Source organism: Cupressus sempervirens, chromosome 11, assembly GCF_028749045.1.
Source record: "Cupressus sempervirens isolate cs-2001-9-10 chromosome 11, ASM2874904v1, whole genome shotgun sequence".
In the NCBI taxonomy this organism is placed as follows: Eukaryota; Viridiplantae; Streptophyta; class Pinopsida; order Cupressales; family Cupressaceae; genus Cupressus; species Cupressus sempervirens.
The window spans coordinates 723,071,469-723,077,084 of NC_143128.1; positions in this window are offsets into that span (position 1 = coordinate 723,071,469).

Below are 5,616 nucleotides of genomic sequence, written 5' to 3' on the forward strand. Positions count from 1 at the left end.
TACTTTAGCCGCGCGAATTTTACTTCCTATTATTAGTTCCTGGCGTTCGCAGGATGCTAACGCATCGGTCAGATGCAAATAAATGCCAACGACCTTTTCTATTCCACCAATGGCAAATAAATATTTTTTGTAATGTTAAATATTTTTTGTAATGTTGATTTATTTTCTATGATTTTAACATAATGAAAAAAGGCTAATTATCTTTATTGGGATTGGTGGGGAGTAAAAATATTTTTTGTAATGTTGACTTATTTTCTATGATTTTAACATAATGAAAAAAGGCTAATTATCTTTATTGGGATTGGTGGGGAGTAAAAATAGTAAAGCGGAAAATTAATTTTCATTACATATAAATATAGAATTTTCAACACTTTGCAAAGACATTAAATTCTTATAAAATGCATTAATTAAGTTGATAGGCTTATTGTGGGAGCTTTGCTCCCTAATTTTCTTTTTTTGCACGGAAATGTTGTAAGATTGGATGGAAATGTTGTAAGACTTCTCGGTTTTATGATTTTTCGTTGATGTAAAAACTCATTTTAAAATATTGAAATTTCCTTTATCATTGTCAATTTTGTAGGAAAGTTTCTAACTTTTATTTCTTCTTCAAAAGTTTCTATTTTTTCTTTTATTTAACTTTTATGTTTATCAATTAACTTATGTTTTTCTCTCATTTCTAACATTGTGTAGGCTCTATTGAATTTTTTCCTATCAACAATTTTGGTTATTTTTCTTCTTCTGCATGTTCATTTTTTTTCATATATGCAGGTATTATAATGCCACAAGTTTATATACTGGTTTGAATTGCTTGATAAGTTTAACATAATAATAAGTACATAGTGAGTAGTTACAAAATGCATGCATATAGATTATAGCAAGTTTATATACTGGTTTGAATTGTTTGACGAGTTTAATATAATAATAAATACATAGTGAGTAGTTACAAAATGCATGCATATAGATTATAAAGAAGTTGAGGAAACAAATAGAAATGGTAATACGTGCATGACAACAAAAAATATGACCAAGGCTAAATCATATTAGTTATAAAAATTTCTTAATTTTATAACTATAGGTTTGTTGCGATTTATTGTTCAAATCATTTTTGATACCTTGGATTTGATTTGCAAATTTATCCATCTCTCTACAAATATATGTACTCATATATATGTGTTGTTTATGAAAGACATTGAAATTCTATTATTTTTATTATCAAATATGTTGACAATGATTCATGTTTTTTTATAAATCTTAAAAATAATAATGATAGTCAATTTATATATACATTTGAATTTTAGAATTAAAAAATTAAATTATCTTAAATTATAATTTTAAATGCAAAAAGTCAATGGAATACAAAAGAAAAATTAAAACAAAATAAAAAGATTGCATTTGTATCTAGATTTTATTTTTAGAAAAGTTGATTATAGAAAAAATATTGAAAGATTGTTTTCATATTAATTACAATTTGAAATTATATGCTTGCAAAAATATAAAATAGAATATAGATACTTATATTTTTAAAAAAATATAGAAATTTCGCATTAAGTCTAAATTTTTAGTCTTTTGGTTTTAATTTTTTAGATTATTTCTATATTTTTTAATTTAGTAAGTATTAAGATAAAAATGAAATGCATGCAATTAAATATTATTTACATACCTTTAATAAATAGAGAGATTTTATTTGTATCTAAGTTTTAGTTTTATAATTATAGTTTAATTTTATAATTAAAATCTTTTTGAATAAAAAAGATTTAAAAATTAGAAATGTTTGTCATATATGTAAATTAATTTATATTTCTTGTTATTTTAAAAAAAATTCATAATCATTTATTCATTTAAAATAAATAAAAATTATTTTAATTCCAACATAATACATAATATAAGAATTTATTTACTTATATTTTAATAATGTATTCTAGGATCATTACATTCTCACAACTTTTAGAACTATCCATTATGTAAATCCTAACTATAACCATAATCTCAATCCTAACTATAATCATAATCTCAATTCTAACCATATTCATTTTCCTAGACCCTTAACCCTAGGCTAAACCTTAATTCAAACTTTAATCATGTACCTACAATATGACCTTAACTATGGCTTAAACCTTAAACATAATGTTAATTCCAACTTAATTCAATTTTGTCTATGGATTGAAAATTGTATTCACCTACTAAAAATATAAATACATTAATCTTAATAAATTAACCATTTACCTATCATTAAAATTTATTAAATCATACTTAGAAATTGAACCCTTACCCTAAAAAAATGAGTTTTTGATACTTTCCAAAATCTTCTCTATACATTAAACTTTGAACCTAACTCTAATACTTACATAGAACAAAATTGAATCATAATCTATTTGAAACATAAACAAGTTAACCCTAATCCTATACTATGTAATTATTTTTAAGAAATGTTTGTGTACCATAGCCTTAATCCTAAGTGATATTAAAAATTTAGGATATATCTGAATCATAATCCTAACTCTAATCTTGTCCAACTTGAAACATAACCTCAAACTTAACTCTAACCCTAATTAAATATTATGTTAAATTGAAAACCTAATCTAATTATAATTCTAAATCTAACCATAATAGTTCTTTTTTTTTTTTTCTTTCATTCAATTGCAAAAATCATTCCTATCGGCTAATTGTTGCACGTACATAAACGCGCAACTGCTAGTTACAACCTTATCTTTTCCACATTTGTGACAAGTGGATTAACTTTTTTTAAAACAATTATTTTTATCCTCCACCTCACAAAAAAGGAATGTCTAATCAATAATTATTATTACTATTTATTTTTATTATCAAGTTTTTTAATCAAATATGTCTAATCAATAACAATTATTACTATTTATTTTATTACCAAGTTTTTTAATCAAATATAGAGTTTAGTATTTCAATTTGTAATTTTTTTTAAATTTTGATTTTTTAATAAAAGTACTTGAATTATTGCTATCATTTTACTTTTATAAATTAAAAAAAAATTAAACAACATTCTTTTTTAATTATATTTTATAATAGTGTTTGTAATATGTATAATTGATAAGTGTTACAATTTAAAAATTATATCATTTATTATTATTATTATTTATTTAAACAATTTATCATTTAGCTTAAATATATTTAAAGCTTAAATATATATTTTAATATTAAATTAATACTTATATTTTACATCAAAAAACATAGTGAAGGAAATAACCACAAAAAAAAGATACTTCAATTCTAAAAGATGGATAAATTATTATTAAGTTTTCCTAAACTATGTACTAAAATTAAATAGTTATATGCTATTTCTTATTTATTATATTATATTTATTCATTAGCATTAATTTATATGTATTACATCTATATATTATTTACAAATGTACATATTAAATTATATACATATTATTTCATAATTAAAAATTACTTTATTCTATGAAAACATATGAGCCATCTATCAGATGACAAGTGCAATTCTAGGCAAAAATCAATGCATTCACAATCCTAATTTACAACTATTTAACCTTATTCTCACTCACCTACACCTCTACTACACCTCTACAATGGTAGGGACTATGACGCATTGCGTCTCTTGTTATTACTTGTGTTGAAACGTGTTTACTTTAGATTTTCTCGTAAATTTTGCCCTTTCTTAGATTCCCTAAGTTCATGAATAAAATCATTTGATATGTTGTAGACCATATGTCCTAGTCTATATTAATGTACTTCATTTAAAATCATTCCTATAATTAAAACATAAAATACTAAAAATAATATTTATAATAATAATTAGAAATTCTCACTTGAAATTTATTAAAAGGGTTTTGTATTTATTCCATTCTGACATCCCTTCCCTTGGTGTGAGAGGAAAAACAAAGCAAGAAAAGTTTATAAAATTCATAAAATTTCTTCACGTGAAAAGTTGCACTACGTAAATTCATAAAATTTAATCGTGAATGATAATTTGGGTCAACCGAGTCTTGGGTATGATATAACACGTTCAATTATAGTGCACAAAGATGTGGCTAGAGCACTTTCTTGTTTTGCAACAAAGACAAGCCAATGAAAGTGGACTCCCCATTTATTTATTTAGTATGACTTTATTGAAATATCAGAAATCTTAAAAACTTCAAAAAACGGATTTCAGTGATTTTTCTTGTTTTTATCAGAAATCTTTAAAAATTCAAAAAACGGATTTCAGTGGTTTTTCATGTTTTTTTATTTATGTGTGACATTAAATAAATTTTAGGTAAAGGGATTTTTTTTACTTAGGTGTTTGTTTATTTGAAAGAAATTTTCAAATAAGTTTAAGTTTTTAAATATTTGAAAATAGGATATTTATTTGTGACATTAAATTAAATTTAGGTGAAAGGATTTTTTTAAGTGTTTATTTCAAAGAAATTTTAAAATAAATTTGAATTTTGAAATATTTGAAAATAGGAAAAAAATTGTTATTGATCATATTTGAAACACTGTAAAATGTAAAAGGGATCGAAATTTTATAGAATATAATAAAAGTGTTTTAATAATACATGTACTAGCTCAATTACTTAAAAATCTTGGAATAGATTTTTCACTAAGCACAATAAGGTTATTTTTCAAATAGGCATAGTAAGATTGTTGCTAATGACATGACTCTGATGACATGAGTGTTGTAGCTCATTTAATGACACACATGCTAATATTCTTTCTAATGAAACCCACAAAATGTGGAATAATCATTTTGGAGGCATAGTAAATCTATTTCTAGTAACATATATACTATAGTTCATTTACCAAAAAAATGACAATTATATTAGCTCGTTTACCAAAATAAATCTTTTAGTTCTTCTAATATTATGAAAATGGAAATTTAGCATTTTTTTATAGATTAACAAAAAAAAAAAAGTAAAACATTCTGTCTTTGCTGGGATTGGTCTATTTAGGATAAGGATCATTATTTTGTGAGGCATAATAAGACTATTTTTAATGACAGTGACTATTGTTAATGATGCATGCATTACCTCATTTACTAATTAAAAATCTTGTCATAAATATTTTTTGTTGTTTCAAATATTTAATAAAAATAGAGATCAAACTTTTTATTATAATGACATTTATAGCAAGATTATTCTAAATCTTTAAGATTAGAAATCAAACATTTTTCATAATGATCTAGATGGTGAGATTATTTCTAATAACAAGTATACTGTACATTTACCAAAAAATATCAAAAGATTATTTTTAATGACATGTATTATAAGACTATTGCTAGTGATAGGTATATTTGGAAATTCATTTTAAAAATAAATGTAATAAATAGTTTGCAAAATATTTGAGAACAAAAATCAAACATTTTTAGTTTTTGTGATAGAACTATAGACAAGGAAAATATATTTAACTTGTGATTAAGAATTACATTTCTAACAAATCAATGAAACTGTATTTTCCAACTTTAAAAATATTTATTCTTAACTAATGTATACCTATCAATTTTTGAACCATCTATATTTAAAATATAAGTTTCATTCACTTTCATTGGTTGTGAAATATAAAGCAATATGGGTGATTTTTTTAACTTCAGTTTGCAATAATGGACTATATTCATTGCATCATACATTTTTATCTTGTTGCAAT